At 37.0% G+C, this 21,539-nt stretch overlaps 1 pseudogene; it reads left to right on the top strand.

The window, feature by feature from the left end:
* The first annotated feature begins 11,680 nt into the window (after positions 1-11,680).
* Positions 11,681-21,040, top strand: LOC132608146 (ethylene-overproduction protein 1-like; annotated as a pseudogene).
* The last annotated feature ends 499 nt before the right edge of the window (positions 21,041-21,539 follow it).

The following is a 21,539-nucleotide window of genomic DNA, read 5'->3' as shown; positions in this document are numbered from 1 at the left end:
AAGAGCCGAATAAATGAGACGATATTAATACGTAATCCCTAAATCAATTGGTTTCAACTTTCAACACTTTGGAAGGATGAGGGATCATTTGAATGACAACTTTAAGAACAAGATAAAAGGAAGTAAATTGTTACTCTTTTGTCCTTTTTCTTTCTTTCTTTTTGATTAGTAGGAATTAATCAGGAAGGAGTTTACTTTCTAGTTTCTACACATTGAAAGTTTAAATAATATGAAAAACAATCAGAGCGTTTTAACGTACTCCCTCCGTCCCAAAAAGGTTGTCTTTCTTTCCTTACTAGTTTGTCCTAAAAAGATTGAAACATTTCTATATTTAGAAATAATTTAACTTTATGAGATTACAGTTACACAAATATCTAAGGCTTGTTTTGGACCAGACATTTCAAAAGTCTTTCTTTATTTCTTAAACTTTGTGTAAAGTCAAACTAAAACAATCTTTTTGAAACAGGTGAGTACATTAAAACGTTCTGATTGTTTTTCATATTATTTAAACTTTCAATGTGTAGAAACTAGAAAGTAAACTCCTTCCTGATTAATTCCTACTAATCAAAAAGAAAGAAAGAAAGAAAAGGGACAAAAGAGTAACAATTTACTTCCTTTTATCTTGTTCTTAAAGTTGTCATTCAAATGATCCCTCATCCTTCCAAAGTGTTGAAAGTTGAAACCAATTGATTTAGGGATTACCTATTAATATCGTCTCATTTATTCGGCTCTTTCTCATGCTACTGTTCGACTAATATTTGAACTTTTAAAAATTATTATATTTCTCACCATTGCAGAAAAATGTATAGTTGACTCCCCATACTAAGGGAAAGTTACAATTTTGGCCTGTCAGTTAAAAATATTTACGAGCTCCTAAATGTAACCCTTCGCAGCCAGCGCAAATGTGCATACGTATAACAAATATATATATCGAGTGTTCAATAAGTGTATAATCAGTGTATATTGTATATATAACTGATTTTACATAGATGATATATTGTTTATACTCTAGCTAAATTTTGTTAAAAGAAATAAATATTAGGGGTTATTTTTCTAAATAGGCCACTTTGGGCTGCAGTACTGTAATGTAAGAAATCCCAAAAAATTGTAACACAACTAGTTGGTCTGTTAAAACTATTATACTCCTATTAAGCCTACTACAGTAGGCTTAATAGGGGCAGTGGCGGAGTCAGGATCGCCAATAAGGGGATTCAAATTGTGAAAAAGTAAACACACGAAGAAGCTAAGGGAATACAACATCTACTATATTTACATAACAAATAATTTTAACCTTATATATATATATATATATATATAATATAATATTTCGCCGAAGGGGTTCAGGTGAACCCCTTGTCCCTACCTGGCTCCACCTCTGAACAGGAGTATAATAGTTTAAAGGTCTATATATTACTATTGGCGTATACAACTCAAATGCAGGAAGTATAGAATAACTTCAACTTCAATAATGAGTCAACTAAGAGCTAACAGTTGATTATAGTACTGCTGAATGCTGCTGATACATATATGGGCAATGCCTTGGTGTATCTGACTATAAATCTATAAAGAAAGGGAAAATAATTTCTTGTTTGCATGTTTGCAGCTTCCATTGCGACGGGAATCACGGGTTGTGTTCCTAACCTACCTTTGCTTAGCTGCTTCCACTACACATAAATAGCTATGATTAGAGTAAAAAGATTTACATTATTTACATTTTACATCACCTAAAATATGGCTAGAACTACAAGTAACTGGTATTTAATAACCTCAAGTAACCTCTATAACATGTTAAATTATATATAGGCTAAATGCATTTGATAGTCCCTTAAACTGACCAATATAAATCCATTTAGACTTTTGAACTACATCATATTTCAATTAAGCACTTGAACATATGATAAAATGTCCTAATCCTAGTAGATACTTTTGTCTCAAATTTTGAAAAAACTTTTGCATGTTTCTCAGGCGCCAATTATTTAGTTATATAAAATATGTCAGCTACTTTAGTTACATACATCGGCATCAATTGGAACACGTCTGAAGTTTTAAGGCTTATTGAGCCTAATGTGTATAATTGAAGTGACATATTTTAAGTGGTTAATTTAGCTACATCATAGACGCTTGAAAATTCGTGCAAAAATCTTTTTAACATTTTTAGGTGAATGTGACTAATACGAACACTTTATCATGTATTCATGTGCTTAATTTGAATTAGGTCATAGTATATAAATGAAATTCACTGACAAATTTAAAGAGTATTAATATATACTTTGGCGTACGTAGAATTTCTGATAAGCGATGGCGACATTTAAAGAAATGGGCAAATGAACAAATCAGGGTAACAACATCATATTAAAAAAATAAAAAACACAATTTAAATAATATGAATAAAGCATACTCAAGTAGTACTCCCTCCATTTGCTTTTACTTGTCTGATATTTTAAAAATGTTTTTTCCATTTATTTGTTCCTTTGCTAAAATTAAGAGAGATTTTTTTTTTCTTTTTCAATTTTAAACCCTTGTCATATAATTATTTCTCGTAATTTTTTAGAATACTAGTAAAAAGTTAGATTTGCAAATCCAAACTAATATGTACAACTTAGTAAAATAAGTACTTAGAAACTTATCATTGTGGAAGACCCCAAAGAACTGAAAATAATTAAACAAAAAACGATAAAATATATGCAATCTACAAGGTTTTGAACTCATGACCACTGTTCACTTAATTGCGCACTAAACCGGGCGAACTAGATGCTCTTTTTGTTTAGCTATGTCAGCTTATATTATTTGTGCGGATTTTCTAATTTTTTTCATACTAATTAAATATGCATATTTAATAAATGTTTCCGGCCGACACTCCTAGAGCGTACATGCATCCGCCCCTGAATATATACGATCTAAATTATATGATAATGTAGATATTCTTTACACTGCTAGTTGCAGTTAAATCCATTATTAAATCATTAAGTTCTTGAAAATATAGTCTAAGTATTCGAGATTTAGGTGAGTTGAAATATATATCAACAATTTTTTTTTTTTTTAATATGAACAAAATCAGTGTCGTATATGGTTTGAATAGGTGGTATATGAGTCGTCGGTAATTGACCTAAACAATCATGATGCATAATGCATTAAGCTAAGTTTATCTAAATTTACTAAGCTAATAGGATATATCCAAGTAGAAGAAGAAGTAATCAGTCAATTCTCAACAAAAAATTTATATATGTGACCAATTCAAAAAGAACTTGTCAAGATTGCAAGAGGTCAACATTTTAATGTTAATCTGCAGAGAAATTCGTCCAACTTTAGGAAGAAGTCATTTTCTTCGAATTATTTCTAACTATTAACTTTATGACACTATTTTATGATATTATTATCAATCTTTAATACTTAAAATTTAGTCAGAATATTATCTGATCTGATAAAATTATTTCAAAAATTATTTTTCACTTTCCAACCAAATACCCAGAAAGGAGTAATCTTCAAATAAACAAGTCATATTTCAAAAAACGTTTTGCTTGTCATACCAAAGATATGTATGTGTATGTCAAGCAAATTAAAAATTCACTACAAAAAAAAATATATTTGTTTTTGTTGTCATAGATTGATTATTGTTGCAAAAAATACTTTTGGCAACAGAACAAAAAAAAATGTTGCATAGACTTTTCCCAGCGGCTGTTATTGCAGCAACATGCAACACCTTTTTTTTTTGGCCAAAAGTACTTTTTGCAACAATAATCAATACTATGGCAACAAAATTAAATTCTTTGGCAACAAAAAAGTTCATTTGCCAATAATAAAACTAAGTTGTTGCCAAATATTAAATTTTTTGTTGTCATTTCTATACTTTCTTGTAGTGATCAAGATGATGACCAAATTAATAGTAGAGGTGCAATCAGGATTTGAAGTTCATGAGTTCAGAACTTGTTACTGAACCTATAGCTCATCTTAATTACTAGGTTCCCGATTAAGTATTTACACATATTTATTAAAAACTTCAATATAAATATAAGTCTAAGCAAAAGCTATTGAATTCGTCTGAATCCGTAAATAATAATTTATTTCTGCCCCGCCAAACAGTAGTTCCGAAGCTAGGACTGGAAGTAAATATTTTAGTGGTAATTATGAAAATGTGTTGGAAAAAAACATGGTCTGAAAAGATTCGGAGAAACACACCATCCAGAGAAGTCAACTCCGACACAAGTTTTGTTTTCTCTTCCATTTAGACTCTGTAACACGAAGCAAATTAAGGAGTAGTATTATATAATAAGGTCCCATAGGGATATGTGTGCCTATTAATGCGGATCTAGCATTCTTTGAGAATGAGCATATCTGTCGTCTTTCCTCATTTTTAAACAAATTTTATCGTCCCAATCAATTTTGAAATAGTTATGATCATCATCATGGCTATATATCTTGATGTATGTGATGTTTTTATCTGTTTGCATGGATATAATATACATCCATATGCACATATATATTGAAGGAATTAAAATACACTTTCAAGTGTTTATCAAAATAATGATTTAATCTTAATAGTTACAAATTAAAGTTGGGATACACGTTACTTTACTATGATTAAGTATAATTTAAGATGCCAATTTTCTTCATCAAGAATATACCTTCCAAAGAAAGCCTAATTAGTCTAGATAACATTGAATCATGTTCAACACATTTAAAAGAAGAAACAACAATTCATTCTTAATAACAATTGATAATGATTTCCTAATATGTAGACTTTCCACAATTAAAGGTTATGTGACAAGTCTGATATCTAGCTACATCGATGGTGTAAAGTTTGAAATGTGGAGTTCTTGAGTCAAAACTTCAGGACCCAGGCCTAAAGTTAGAAATGTGGTTACTACAGATAGAGAATAGTGTCAAGGGAGGAAGTTGGTTTGGTCTCCAGAAAACAGAATATCTATGTTCCTTAAAGACTAATATCAGGACTATTTTAGACCACTAGCCAGGAATATTTCATTCTTAATTAAAGCATAAGAAACTTCAACCTCTAAAGCTTATATTGATACTGCTAAATCGGCAAGTATTATCATTGTTAGCAATTCTCAGCTTCTGTGTTTGCCTTTTTCATCGGAATTAGGATAAAACTAGTCAAAATATATTCAGTATTCATATTTGATTCGAAGTTTATTTATTTTCTTTGTTTTCAATGTTTATACAATGTGAAGTATTTCAAGAATCGAGCATATCAGAGTTGATATCAGCCAACAACTCTACCGATATAACAAAGAAATTGCACGGTTTGCTTTTCAAATGGACTGGTTTTTTAAAAAAAATTCCCTTCAAATGGGCCGGTCTTTAATTTTTTTCCTTCAAAATCGAACTTCTACCTAGTGGCACATAAGTTCTTTAGGGCGCGGTATATAACTTGTGAGATATTATATATGATGAGAAAATATAAACTTATGGCCCTTGAAAAATTGGTTACCTTGAGGGGCGATTAGTAAAGACCAGCAAAAAGTAGGAACTAAAGTGCAAATGACCTATATATAACTTAAGCGAATATTAAGATTAAGGAACAAATGTTGGCTATATTTAAATTGATTAAATTTTAAATACTTTGCAAATGCTAGCTATGTTTTAAACAACATTCCAAAAAGTGGCTAGCTGATGTCATTATACTGTACAATCTACAGATAGCCCAATCAATTCGGGTCGGAAAATAGTATTGTCGGGAAGAATAATGACATCAGCTAGCCACTTTTAGGAATGTTGTTTAAAACATAGCTAGCATTTGCAAAGAATTTAAACTTTAGCCACTAAAATAATGCGCGCTTCTTCCTCTTTCGTCTTTCAACGGCTCTACACCTTTAACGACTTTTAACAGACATTAATTCCATTTCTTTTAACAAACAAATCAGAGAAAAAGGAAAAAAAATACACGATAAGTGTAATTTGTATATCTGTTAGGATCGGTAACCAGAGTAATGAGAAATTTAGCCAAACAATATTATAATGACAATAACAAAGACAATAGTTAGTTGATAACAACAGCAGGTAAAGAAAATAAGTGAGGCATAAATTTAACGTGATTCGGTCAGTGTGACCTACGTCCACAAGCGGAGAGGAGCAATTTCACTATATCAACAAGAGTACAATAGAAAGTACAAAATTAGAGAAAATACTCTAATTACCCAAAAGTATCTCAAGAGAATAACCTCACAAGATCGCTCCAAAGAAGGGTTCACACAAGTGTTTCCCAACACATAACTCTCTTACAATAATACTCTAAATAAAAAAGGGAGGAAGAAGAAGACAAAGCTAAGAGACGAGAAGCTCTTGAATTGTTTTTGGTGTGTCTTCAAATGGAGACACATGCCTTCCTTTTATAGGGGCCAAACTTGGCCTCCAAGTTGTGGAAAAAGAAAATGAGAAATAATAAAAAAATTCTCATCCACATAAGCAAACTTTGGCTCCAAGCATAATATTTTATATCAAAATAAGGTCACATTACAAATCTCCACCTTGGCCTAATTTTGAGTGATATAGTAATCCCTCTCCACAAAAGCCTATATGGGCTAAATCATTCTTCATGAATGCCAATCAAGTTCAAGCAGAGCTTGAACTTGCCAACTGGAAGAGGTTTTGTGAACATGTCGGCAGGATTGTCTCTAGTGTTGATTTTCTTAATAGGGACCTTTCCTTCAGCGATGGTTTCCCGAATGAAGTGATACTTGATATCTATATGCTTCGTCCTCTCATGATACATCTGATCGTTAGTCAGGTGAATGGCACTTTGACTATCACAGAAAATGGTAATACCACCTTGGTGTAAGCTAAGTTCAGCAAATAGACCCTTCAACCATAAGGCTTCTTTGATCGCCTCAGTTACGACCATATATTCTACTTCGGTAGTAGATAAAGCTACTACATGTTGTAATGTAGCTTTCCAACTGATAGCACAACTACCAATGCAAAACACGTAGCCTGTCAGTGATCTTCTTTTGTCAAGATCACCTGCATAATCAGAGTCTACAAAACCAACCAAAGATTCAGTATTTCTCCCAAACTCCAAACATGCGTTTGAAGTACCTTTTAAGTATCTGAGAATCCATTTCACAACCTGCCAATGTGCTTTACCAGGGCAAGCCATATATCGGCTTACCACACTTACTGCTTGTGAAATATCTAGACGTGTACACACAATTGCATACATAATACTGCCAACTGCACTAGAATATGATACATGTGCCATATACCTCTCTTCTTCCTCTAACTGCGGTGATTGAGCAGCTGATAACTTAAAATGAGCAGCAAGAGGAGTACTCACTGGTTTAGCATCTTTCATGCCAAACCTCTCCAAGACTTTCTCCAAGTACTTTTTCTAGGTCAGGAATAGCCGGTTGGCTCCTCGGTCTCTTTTGATCTCCATGCCAAGGATTTTCTTAGCTGCTCCCAAATCTTTCATTTCAAATTCACTTTTCAGCTGACTTTTCAAATTGTGAATTTCTGTCAAATCCTTTGCAGCAATGAGCATGTCGTCAACATATAACAATAAGTAAACAAATGAACCATCATTTAACTTCCGGAAGTAAACACAACTATCATACATGCTCCTGGAATAACCATGACCCAACATAAAAGAATCAAACCTTTTGTACCATTGTCTTGGAGACTGCTTTAATCCGTACAAAGATTTCTTCAACAAGCAAACATGATCTTCCATTCCTTCAATCTCAAAACCTTTAGGTTGATGCATGTATATTTGTTCCTCAAGTTCGCCATGTAAGAAAGTTGTCTTAACATCAAGCTGTTATAAATCCAAATCATACATAGCAACTAAGGCAAGCAAAACATGAATGGAGCTATGTTTAACAACAGGTGAGAAAATATCATTAAAATCAACTCCTTGTACCTGACTATAGCCCTTTGCAACTAATCGTGCCTTATACCGTGCATCTTCAACCCCTGAAACGCCATCTTTTGTCTTGAAGACCCATTTGCAACCAACAATTCTCTTTCCTGATGGCGGCTTTACAAGAGACCAAGTACCATTCTTGTGGAGAGATTCAACTTCTTCATTCATTGCAATCAGCCACTTGGCTGAATCACCACCAGAAACTGCTTCTGAATATTTTGATAGTTCTCCAATTTCTTCACTTTCCTGTGCAACTGAAAAAACAAATGTAACATAATCTCCATACCTTCCTGGTTTTTGAATTTGTCTCCTTGGTCTGTGTGTGGCTATAAAATACTCATTTGGTTCAACTTCAGGCTCAATTTCTGGAGCTTCAGCTTCTGGCCCAACTTCCGGAGTTTCAACTGTATTTTGTTCCACAGTTAATGAGCTTGGCTTAGAAGGAATGCCAAGCTCAACCTCCACCTGCTCATGTATACCTTGCTCTTTATTCTTATTACAAGAACTAGAAGACTCTTTTCTAAGATGTAACATATAGGATTCAGCAAAGGTTACATCTTTGCTAATTACAAATTTTGGTGACTTGGGATCAGGATACCATAGTCTATCTCCTTTCACCCCAGATGCATATCCAAGGAAAATACACTTTTTAGCGCTTGGTTCTAATTTTCCTTCATTCACATGCATGTACGCGGGACAACAAAAAAATTTTAAATGTGAATAATTACCAGGAGTACCTGACCACATTTCCTCCGGAGTCTTAAAGTTCAAAGGTGCAGAAGGAGCACGGTTGACAATATAACAAGCTGTAGAGATAGCTTCTGCCCAAAAGGCGTTTGTCAACCTAGTATTTGAAATCAAGCAACGAGCTCTTTCCAAAAGAGTTCTGTTCATCCTTTCTGCAACACCATTTTGCTGAGGGGTCATCCTCACAGTGCGATGTCGAGTAACTTCTTCATTTTTGCAAAATTCGTTAAACTCGTCATTACAAAATTCCAAGCCATTATCTGTTCTAAGCCGCTTGACCTGTTTTCCTGTTTGCTTCTCAATCAAAACTTTCCATTATTTGAAAGTTAAGAAAACATCACTTTTATTTTTCAGGAAATAAACCCAAACTTTCCTTGAATAATCATCAATGAAAGTTAGCATATATCTGGCACCACCTTTTGACGGGGTACGAGAAGGACCCCAAAGATCTGAATGAATGTAATCCAAAGTACCTTTTGTTCGATGAATTGCTGGAGATTTGAGGTTGACTCTTTTCTGCTTCCCGAACACACAGTGTTCGCAGAACTTCATGTTTCCGGTACTTTGTCCACATAGGACACCTCTTTTGCTAAGAATGGAAAGTCCTTTCTCACTCATATGCACCAATCGCATATGCCACAATTTGGTGATGTTGGAATCAGGTTGGTTTGATGTGGAGACTGCAGCAGCACCTGTAATAGTAGATCCCAATAAAGTGTACAATGTACCACATCTGCGTGCTTTCATGATCACAAGAGCACCTAGAGAGATTTTCAAAACTCCACCTTCAATTGTGTATTTGCACCCAAGAGATTCTAGAGTTCCCAATGAGATGAGATTTTTCTTTAAGTCAGGAACATATCTAATATCAGTGAGAGTTCTCGCCACACCATCATGCATTCTGATTCGGATTGTACCTTTGCCAATAACTTTACATGGAGCGTTGTTGCCTATCAAGACAACTCCACCTCCAACAGATTCATATGTGGTAAACAAATCCCTATTGGGACATATATGATAAGAACAACCTGAATCTAAAATCCACTCATCATTAGATTTAAAGCTATTGTTAGTAGCTAAAAATATTGTTCCCTCGGTCTCATCTGCAGCTACACTTGCTTCAGCGGTGTTAGTATTTTGGTGCTCATTTTTCTTTTCCTTATGCTTTTCTTTGTTTTTCAACTTATAGCATTCAGAAATAATATGACCTTTCTTATGACAATATTTGCACACAACATTTCTGTATCTAGACTTTGACCTTGATTTAGGCCTCTCACTACTTGATTCTTTCTTATCGGATCTACCTCTTATAAACAAGCTTTCCCCAAGGGGTGTACTAGTTTCCCCAGTAATATCTCTATCTATCTGTTCTTTTGATTTTAAGATAGATTTGATATCTCTATAAAAGATATTATCCATTCCATAAAGCATAGTATCTCTTATATGTTTGAATGACTGGGGAAGGGAAATAAGCAATAACACGGCTTGAACCTCATCTTTAACTTCCGCATCAATATTGCTCAAATCCATAAGAATGGAATCAAATGCATCAAGATGTGAGAGTATAGAAGTACCTTCAAGCATACGAAATGTGTAAAGTTTTTGCTTCAGGTAAAGTCTATATTTCCACTGTCCTCTTTATATACAGGGTTTTTAATTTTTCCCACATGCCTTTGGCTGTGGTTTCTGCAGATACTTCACGTCAAACCTCATTTGAGAGATTTAAAATGATACCTGATTTTGCCTTTTTATCTATGACAGCAAACTCGGGCTCCATCATACTTTCTGGCTTCTTTTCTTTTCCTTACAGTGCCATATCTAAGCCGTCCTGAATTAGGATAGCTTCCATCTTCAATTGCCACATCCCGAAGTTTGCACTTCGGTCAAATTTCTCAACATAAGTTTTTGTTACAGTCATCTTTAGCTACTAAAATTTACCCGGTTAGATCCGTCTCTGATACCAATTTGTTAGGATCGGTAACCCGAGTAATGAGAAATTTAGCCAAATAATATTATAATGACAATAACAAAGACAATAGTTAGTTGATAACAACAGCAAGTAAAGAAAATAAATGAGGCATAAATTTAATGTGGTTCAGTCAGTGTGACCTACATCCACAAGCGGAGATGAGCAATTTCACTATATCAACAAGAGTACAATAGAGAGTACAAAATTAGAGAAAATACTCTAATTACCCCAAAAGTATTCCAAGAGAATAACCTCACAAGATCACTCCAAAGAAGGGTTCACACAAGTGTTTCCCAACATATAACTCTCTTAAAATAATACTCTAAATAAAAAATGGAGGAAGAAGAAGACAAAGCTAAGAGATGAGAAGCTCTTGAATTGTTTTTGGTGTGTCTTCAAATGGAGACAAATGCCTTCCTTTTATAGGGGCCAAACTTGGCCTCCAAGTTGTGAAAAAAGAAAATGAGAAATAATAAAAAAATTCTCATCCACATAAGCAAACTTTGGCTCCGAGCATAATATTTTATATCAAAATAAGGCCACATTACGATATCTATAAGGAGTGGTTTACACTATGCATGACCATTCAATGGATACTATTGCTCCTTAATCATCAATCTACATTTGTTCTTCGCGTAAACAAAGAGAAAACTCAACCCATCAATGTTCCCTTTTTTTCTTTTCTTTTCTTTCTTCTAAGAAAAAAGGTAAAAAAAAATTACGCGAAAAATAATAATAATAATAATAATAATAATAATAATAATAATAATAATAATAATAATAATAATAAACACCCAGAATTGTTAAAAGCCCAAAACAACCTGCAACACCATTGTTTTGCTCTATTTTTTCTCTTTTGTTTAAACGGTGGTGTTTGCGGGTAAGCTTTTCTATTTTATGTTTTTGAGTAACCCATTAAAGAGAGAGCCAAAAAAGGATCTTTTATGTATAATCCTGCTTAATCTTGAATGTTATCAGTTTTGGTACGTAAGACCAAATAATACTGTGCAGGCAAAAGTTCCTAGATTCGTAGATAAAACAGCATATAAGTTATCATACTATATGTTTTTGTTAATTGAGGGAATATGCAACATAACATTTTTGCAACGATGCGTAGTTTGAATATGATGGAAGGTTGTAAAGGAGCACAACTTTATGCTTTTAATCCATCTGGGAAAACCACAACAAATGGTAATTATGGTGGTGGTGGTGTTGGTGAGAAATTTCTACAACATCTCCAAGAAAGGGTTAATTCTGTTAGGTCAAAGTCAAACAGGAATTACCAACCTTTGCAAACAAAAGATAATGTGAAAAATGTTGTCTTATCTGAAGCCTTAGCTACTTGTGGCCTTCCCCAAACTGATTTAATTGAACCCCAGATTGAATCTTATCTTAAATCCGTCAATTTTGTGGAGACATTAGCTGATGTTTATCGTAGGATGGAGGTTTGTCCTCAGTTTGAGATATCGGGGATGTATCTCGAACAATGTACCATATTTAGGGGGTTATCGGATCCTAAATTATTTAGGAAGTGCTTAAAGTCGGGCAGACAGCACGCTGTTGATGTGCATTCTAAGGTTGTTCTTTCGGCGTGGTTAAGGTATGATAGAAGAGAAGATGAACTTATTGGTGTATCAGCTATGGATTGTTGCGGGCGAAGCATTGAATGCCCGAGGAGTTCTTTGGTGTCAGGGTATAATCCTGAATCAGCTACCGATCCTTGCATATGTCACCAGAGACCTATACAAGATGAGGATACTGAAATTGTCGTTGGAGATGAGGAATGCTCGACTTCAGTTAGTCATGGTGATGAGGAGGATGATTATGATATGTCATTTTGCATTGGGGATGAAGAGATCAGGTGTAGGAGATTTAATATAGCTTCACTTTCGAGGCCATTTGAAGCGATGTTGTATGATGGTTTCATGGAGTCACGAAGGGAGAAAATAAATTTTACACAAAATGGGATTTCTGCAAATGCGATGAAAGCTGCTGAGATGATCAGCAGAACGAGAAGTGTGGAATCTTTTGATCCGGATATTGTCTTAGAGCTTTTATCATTGGCCAACAAGTTTTGTTGCAATGAAATGAAGTTTGCTTGTGAAGCTTATTTAGCATCGTTGGTTTCTGATATGGATAGTGCTTTGTTACTTATTGAATACGGGTTGGAGGAGACTGCATATGTTCTTGTGGCAGCATGCTTGCAGGTGCTATTGAGGGAACTTCCAAATTCAATGCACAACCCTAACGTGTCGAGGCTCTTCTGCAGTTCAGAAGGTAGGGACAGATTAGCTTCAGCAGGGCATGCTTCTTTTTTGCTGTACTATTTTTTGACCCAAACAGCTACGGAGGAGGACATGAAATCAAACACAATGGTAATGCTGTTGGAAAGATTGGGAGAATGTTCAAACGCAAGCTGGCAGAAACAGCTTGCGTTCCACCAGCTAGGTTGTGTGATGCTTGAAAGAAAAGAGTATAAAGATGCTCGGAAATGGTTTGAGGCAGCTGTTGAAGCTGGTCATGCTTATTCCTTAGCTGGCATTGCCAGAGCCAAGTACAAGCGTGGTCATATGTACAAGGCATACAAGTTGATGAACTCCCTCATATCTGATTGTATACCTTCTGGGTGGATGTATCAGGAGCGATCCCTGTATTGTCATGGCAAATAAAAGACGATGGACCTGAGTACCGCTACTGAATTGGATCCAACGCTTTCTTATCCATACAAATACAGAGCTGTTACAAAGGCGGAGGAGAATAGAATCGAGGCAGCAATTTCTGAGATCAACAAAATAATTGGTTTCAAGATCTCTCCTGACTGCCTTGAGCTTCGTGCCTGGTTCTTGATCGCCCTGGAGGACTATGAAGGAGCTTTAAGGGGTGTTAGAGCACTGTTGACTTTGGATCCCCAGTACGTGATGTTCCACGGAAAATTGCAAGGTGATAAATTGGTGGAGCTGCTACGTCATACTGTTCAGCAGCGCAATCAGGCCGATTGCTGGATGCAATTGTATAACCGATGGTCCTCTGTAGATGATATTGGTTCCTTAGCTGTTGTTCATCATATGTTGGCCAATGACCCTGGGAAGAGTCTATTAATGTTCATGCAATCTCTCCTTCTTTTATGGTATGATTTAAGTATATATTTAGCTTTTATTGTCATTGACAAATCATTTCTGATCATGTGCATATGATATTGCTGGCTGTCTCCATGGAGCCACTTTAAGAAACTTGAAGCTCTTAACATTCACCTCAATCGATTATACAGAAAATTTATTTCGTCTTTTTCTTTTTTTCGCTAAATGAGATACTTTTCTCATGCATAAGTAGCTCAAGTTGAATACCTGGCTGGTGTTTAGAGTAATGTTTCTCTTTGTGCTCCATGAATTCTGTTAGACTGATTGGAAGTTGAATTATAGGTTGGACAGCCACAAAGTTGCAATGCGTAGTCTAAGAGAAGCCCGAAATCAAGCTACCTCTGAGCAAGAAAGGTTAGTCTATGAAGGATGGATATTATATGACACAGGTTATCGTGAAGAAGCTATTTCTAAAGCTGAAGAGTCAATCTCGATCCAGAGATCATTTGAAGCATTTTTCCTAAAAGCATATGTTTTATCAGAAACCAATTCAGATTTTGAGGCATCATTGTATGTAATAAAACTGCTTGAGGAAGCTCTTGGATGCCCTTCAGATGGTCTTAGGAAAGGCCAGGTGAGTACTCCTTTCAGGAACATACAAATACATGACGTCTAATGACCGGAATATTCACTCAAAAAGTTACATACATACTTCTGCAGGCTCTGAGTAATATGGCAAGTATCTATGTAGATGTTGATAAGCTAGACAATGCAATGGATAGATACATGAATGCCTTGACTATTAAGCATACAAGAGCCCATCAGGGCCTGACACGAGTTTACCATCTCAAAAATCAGAGAAAATCTGCATATGATGAGATGACAAAGTTGATTGAGAAGGCAAGCTACAATGCATCAGCTTATGAGAAGCGTTCTGAATACTGTAATCATGAAATGGCAAAAAGTGATCTTAGAATGGCGACAAAGTTAGATCCCCTCAGGAAGATGTTTTCTTCCTCAAAACAAGGGAAGTGTTTTCTTCCCTAAAATAAGGGAGGTGTTTTCTTCCTCAAAATAAGGGGATGGACCCAATAAATCTCTCACTTGAAGACTAATTTTAATTTGTCTTCATACTTTGATCGATGCAGCAGCTCTTTCCTACTTTCATACTTCGTGCAGGCCAACTGAAGCTGAGCATAGCTTCAGTTTGTCTATCGTCACTGCCTTTGTCAGCATGTCTGCTGGATTCTGACTCCCTACGATCTTCTCAAGCACTAGCGCTCCATTTTCCAAAGCTGATCTAATGAAATGGTACCGGAGTTGTATGTGCTTTGTTCGAGCATGGTAGACCGGGTTCTTTGCCAAATGAATGGCACTTTGGCTATCACAATATAGCACACTTCCCTCGTGGTCCTGATCCAATTCCCGCAGAAAAGATTGTAGCCACATCATTTCCTTTGTGGCCTCCGTCACAGCAACGTACTCAGCCTCACAACTAGAGAGAGCTACTATCTTTTGCAACTTGGAAACCCAAGAGATTGCAGTACCTCCGAAGGTGTAAACATACCCGGATGTGCTCTTTCTGCTATCAACATCACCACCATTGTCAGCATCAACATACCCTTGCAATCCTGTTTTTGATTTTCGGAAATACAGAGCTGAACTCGAGCTGCCTTTCTGATATCTGAATATCCACTTCACAGCCTCCCAGTGTTGCTTTCCCGGATTGCTCATAAATCGGCTGACAACTCCCACTGCATGTGAAATGTCTGGCCTTGTACATATCATTGCATACATAAGACTACCGATTGCATATGCATAAGGTATCTTGTCTATCTGCTTCTTCTCATCCTCGGTTGTCGGCGACTGATCCTTTGACAACCGAAAGTGTCCAGCCAAGGGAGTGCTGACTGGCTTGGCATCATGCATGTTGAACCTTTTGATAACTTTCCTCACATATTCGTCTTGTGAGAGTTTGATGCCGTCCTTGCTTCGATCGATTTTCATCCCAAGGATTTGCTTAGCAGCTCCCAAATCCTTCATTGCAAACTCTTCTGATAACCCTTTTTTCAACCGATCAATCTCCTGTAGGTTTGCTCCTACGATTAGCATGTCGTCGACATAGAGTAGCAGTATCATGTACGAGTCTTCAAATTTCTTGAAGTAACAACAGTGATTTGCCTCGCACCTTGAAAAATCAGCTTTCTTCATAAAGCTGTCAAACTTTAAATACCACTGTCTTGGAGCCTGTTTTAGTCCGTACAGACTCTTTTGAAGTTTTCACACCAGATTCTCCTTTCCTTTGACTTTGAATCCCTCCGGCTGTCGCATGTAGATTTCCTCGTCTAGATCACCGTGAAGAAATGCAGTTTTCACGTCCATTTGTTGCAGATGTAGATTTTCCTTTGCTACCAGTCCAAGAACAGTTCTGATAGTCACCATCTTGACTACGGGAGAGAAGATCTCTGTATAGTCGATGCCTTCTTTCTGTTGAAATCCCTTTGCAACCAGCCTTGCTTTATAACGCTTGCTTCCATTGGGTTCTTCCTTTATCCGATAAACCCATTTGTTTTGCAATGCCCTCTTATCCTTTGGCAACTCGGCTAATTCCCATGTATGATTTTCCGATAGTGAATCCATCTCATCTTTCATTGCTAGCTCTCACTTGGTCAATTCATCGACTTGCATTGCTTCTTCATAACATACCGGCTCCCCTCTATCAGTGAGTAGAATGTAGTTGAGGGATAGAGAGTACCTGTGAATCGGCTTCCTGATCCTGGATGATCTACGTAGTTCTGTGATTGGCGTCTGCTTATTTGTTTCAGAATCGGCATTTTCATCAGCACCTTCTCGGATTGTTTGTTCCTCTGCCTCGGCTGTACCTGGCTGCGGTTTAGGTGTCGGGAAGTCCCTCAAATCGACTATTTCCGATTCCTTGTCCTGACATTTTGAATTTTTTTGCAACTTGTCTTTGTACAGTACCTCTTCGTTGAAGACAACATTTCTGCTTCGGATGATCTTCCGATTTTGTTCATCCCAAAATCGGTAACCAAGCTCGGTGTCACCATAGCCAATAAAGTAACACTTCTTTGATTTTGGATCAAGCTTGCTTCTAGCCGTATCATCATTATGAACATATGATAAGCAGCCGAACACTTTCAGAAATGAAAGATTTACCTTCTTGCCACTCTAGACTTCTTCTGGAATTCTGAAATCCAAGGGAACTGACGGTCCTCGGTTAATTAAGAAGGCCGCGGTATTGACTGCATCTGCCCAGAATGTCTTGGGCAGTCCAGAGTGTATTCTCATACTCCGAGCACGCTCGTTCAACGTTCGGTTCATTCTTTCAGCTATTCCATTTTGTTGCGACGTTCCAGGAATAGTCTTCATCATCTTGATCCCATTATCGGCACAATACCATTTGAAATCACCATCAATGTATTCTCCGCCGTTGTCGGACCTCAAACACTTCAACTTGAGGTTTGTTTCATTCTCAACCATGGCTTTCCATCTTTTGAATACACTAAACACATCAGATTTATTTTTCATAAAGTAAACCCACACCTTCCTGGTTGAATCATCAATGAAGATCACGTAGTAGTGTGATCCTCCAAGAGAGGGGACGGTGGTAGGTCCCCACACGTCTGTGTGCACCAATTCCAGCTTCTCGACCTTCAACTCCCTGCCTGCATTTCAGAAGCTTACTCGCTTTTGTTTTCCGAGAATGCAGCTCTCACACGTATGAAGGTCCACCGTCTTCAGCTCCGGAATTAAGCCATTTGTCACCAACAGCTTCATCCCCTTCTGGATGATATGTCCCAGCCGACAATGCCACAAATCTGTCTTCTTTGGGTTGTCAACCACAGCAACAGTATCACGACAGCTAGTCGTCATGTAGAGAGTGTCAATCTTCTTTCCTCGGCCAACTACCATATCACATTTCGCCCCCTTCCAAGACCCATTACCAAAGTTGAGATCATATCCCTCATCATCAAGCTGACCTACTGAGATCAGGTTTCGCATCAGCTTTGGAACATGTCTAACTTTTTTAATCTTCCACGAGGATCCATTTGACATCTTCAAATTAATGTCTCCCGTGCCAACAACGTCTAGCGGCTCTCCATCGGCTAAATAAACTTTGTCGAGATTCCCAGCCACGTAGTTTGTCATTATATCATGATGTGGGGTGGTATGAAAGGACGCTCCTGGGTCAAGCACCCAAGAGTCTATCGGGCTGTCAACCGATAGCAACAACGCATCGCCAATGTCTTCCGTAGCAGCGTTGATTCCAGCCCCCTTGTTGTCCTCTTTCTTTGTCGCCCTGCAGTTCTTCTTGAAGTGACCTGGTTTTCCACAGTTCCAATACTCAAGTGTTCGTCCTGGTCTGGATTGACCCCTGCCATTCCTTGACTTCGATTTGCCCCTATTTCGGTTGTAGTTTCTGTCATAATTTCTGCTTCTGTTTTCAACATTAAAAGCAGAACTCGTCGATGCCTCTCCAGAATCTGTCCTGCGCACCTCCTCAGCAAGGATACGATCTCTAACATCGTTGAACTTTAGTTTGTCACTGCCGACAGAATTACTAACCGCTGCTCTCATTGGCTCCCAACTATTTGGTAGGGATGCCAACAAAATTAGAGCTTGTACTTCATCATCGAAATCAATTTTTACCGATGACAATTGATTTACAATGGTATTGAATTCATTTATGTGTGCAGCAACATGAGCATTTTCCATCATCTTTAGATGAAATAGTTTCTTCATGAGAAATACGTTATTATTTGCCGAAGGTTTCTCATACATGTCAGACAATACCTTCATCATATCTGCTGTGGTCTTCTCCTTTGCCACGTTGTGAGCAACGTTCTTCGACAGCGTTAGCCGAATGACTCCCAGAACTTGTCTGTCGAGGAGATCCCAATCTGCTTGCTTCATCTCCTCTGGTTTCGGACTCAGAGGTTCATGAAGCTTTCTTCCATATAAATAATCTTCAATTTGCATTCTCCAGAACGCAAAATCTGTACCATCGAATTTACCGATGCCGTGCATCGTACCATCTTCGCCTCCCATCGTTTCTAAATCACAACACAACCTGTTGCTCTGATACCAGTTGTTAGGATTTTGAATCCCAAATCCGACCTTTGTAAGCAGGTTCCCAGGAAAGATTGGAGAGTCACAACTGGACCACTTAAATACCAACCTCCTTAGACAGAACCTACTTACGCCGTGATGTAAGCGAAGAATAAATAGCACACACAGATTTATAGTGGTTCACCCTCAATGTGAGAGCTACGTCCACATTGCTGCTGCAGATCTTATTAAAGAAGAAATATTACAAGTGTTTACAACACTCAACCTCACAACCCCAATCCCAATTACACTCAAGAATTTTATTTTATTTTTTTTACTAAAAAATTCTCTCAAAGACTTCTCTTACTTAAGCCTTTCGGTAAGAGTATTTCTCTTAGATTTTTCTCTCTTTGGGATGTGTTGTCTTCTTCAATTTTTGGTGTGTCTAGCAAATGAGAAAGCTTCCCTATTTATAGGTATGAGATGAACTTATTGATGTCATTAGTGACTCAAGCGAGCACTTGGCAATTTTCCAAAGACAAGGAAGATGTTTTCTTCCTCAAAACAAGGGAAGTGTTTTCTTCCTCAAAACAAGGGAAGTGTTTTCTTCCCTAAAATAAGGAAGGTGTTTTCTTCCTCAAAATAAGGGGATGGACCCAATACTAGGCGGTCCGTGTAGTTGTTTTTCTCCTATGTAATGACGTAGTACTGTTTGTGCTTGCTAGTATATGAGTTTTTGTGTGTGAGCTATATAGGTTGGTACTTATAGAAAGAAAATAATAAATTGAATTCTCTCCTTTAACATGTATGACAAAAAGTTCCTTACTTGGTGAACCAAATCTTTCTTCAGTTTCATGTATTCTTAAGATTGCTTTGGGAGCACTGTCATTGTCGTTTGATTTAAATGTAACCTGTCTAGTCCGACCAAGTCTCCGTGCCACTGATGGACATATGTATCTGGTAGCTGAGAAGAAATTGTGCTTCTATAATAAGGACTGTTGATATTAGCTTGTAGTTTCTAGGCTCTATTTTGGAGTCTAAGACTCTTAAGTTCAATGAAAGATTTCAGTTTGAAAGAAGCTCTTAGAAAGATCCAATATTTGGAGCAGTAGTTACACCTCAAGCTCAGAAAACTGCTTTTTATGTGACTCAGCAGGTGCTGTTCTAGAATGGTACACGTAAGTAATTGGACGAACGTCTTATTTTGTACTCTTTCATTTTCAACAACTGGATTAGGGAGCATCTATGCCTGTCGAGTCCAACTCACAATTCCCAACGAAATCAAGCACTATCTTCTACTAGGAGGTAGATTCGATTTAATGTCAGTTTCTGATGGGAGAAGCGACTAAAGTTACTTGGCTGTTTTACTTGAAAATCAGACAAATTTCTTAAGATATGGTCATTTTTTCTTGGTTGCCAAACATAAATAAATTTTGTATAGCATCAGAATCTGAGAATGAAATTGGATTATCTCATTGCAACATTGCATGCTTCTCCTACCCCTCTCCCTTCTTTGATCTAGCTTATTGCAGCTATATTTGTGTCTGTGAAGATACATGATATATACCGAGAGAAGTAATATCAGAAGATTGTATTGTATTTTCAGTTTTAATGGATGACCATAAGGAATCTGAGGCCATCTCAGAGTTAACAAAAGTCATAGCTTTCAAACCCGACTTCCACCTGCTCCATCTTCGAACAGCTTTTCATGACTCGATGGGTGACCCCACATCTACCATTCGAGATTGTGAAGCAGCCCTGTGTCTTGACTCTAACCATGCAGATCCACTTAAGCTTTATTCCAAAGCACGACAACGATCTAATGAACAACAATCAACGTGAAGAGCAGATAACAGCATTGGCTTCTTCAGGATTGTTTTTTTTTGGAAGTCAGTCACTGACTCACTTCTGCCAAAATTCTTTTAAGGTGCACACAGGGCCAATAGTAATTCATGCGACGATCCACTTCTTTTATGCTTAGAGGAATTCAGATGAGACTTCCAGTGAACATTAGAAATCAAAATCTTAAAGGAAAAGAAGAATTAGAAATCAAAATCGTGATTGGAGAAAACTACTGAAAGATAAAGTGAGTAAACTTGTAAATACAAATGCATTTTAACTTGTAATATTTGTGAACTTCATAGTGCAGAATGGTGCTGATCTGTTTGTAACACTGCAAAGATAGGGTTCACAATTGAATCAAAATATGTACATTGAACGGCAATGATGGTGCTCTGCTTAATCAGAGTTTTTCCAATGAGCTCAGACTCCTCCTGTTAATTTTTCAGTCCCTTTATGTTCTGAATTTTTGCATATACAGTGTGTCCCAATGAAGATGCACTTTAATTGTTATTTTACTTGCATTGCTTCAATCATCTTCCCTTCCAGGAAAATTAGCAAAAGAATTTCTACAAACGTAGTGAGATATAGTGTAACTGCCTAAGTTATAGTTTAGTGGTTGCTATTGGGAGGAGTTGGCTAAAAGGCCATATTAAAAAGTTATTTTGCCAAAAGGCCACAAGTCTTCAAAAATTGGTGCTTTGGCCATCATTTATGACGTCAGCATGTCAGAGATGTGTTGTGTCAAATCTCAGTCCCAAAGTTTTGAAAACTACACGCCCCCAACCCCCAACATTTTAATTACACCAAAAAAAAAATCCTCCAAAAGCTCCCGATTTATCCACTTTTCAGATCCTGTTTCCGGCGAAAGTTCCAGCTTCTCATTGGAAAATCAGTCCCCAGTGACTTAGTATGGCGTCGATTGCAGTCATAAACCATAGCCACAGTCTATTATTGA

The sequence above is a fragment of the Lycium barbarum genome, chromosome 8 (genome assembly GCF_019175385.1).
Source record: "Lycium barbarum isolate Lr01 chromosome 8, ASM1917538v2, whole genome shotgun sequence".
Classification (NCBI taxonomy): Eukaryota; Viridiplantae; Streptophyta; class Magnoliopsida; order Solanales; family Solanaceae; genus Lycium; species Lycium barbarum.
Note: the sequence above shows the minus strand (reverse complement) of the source record. Positions and strands in the feature narration are given on the sequence as shown.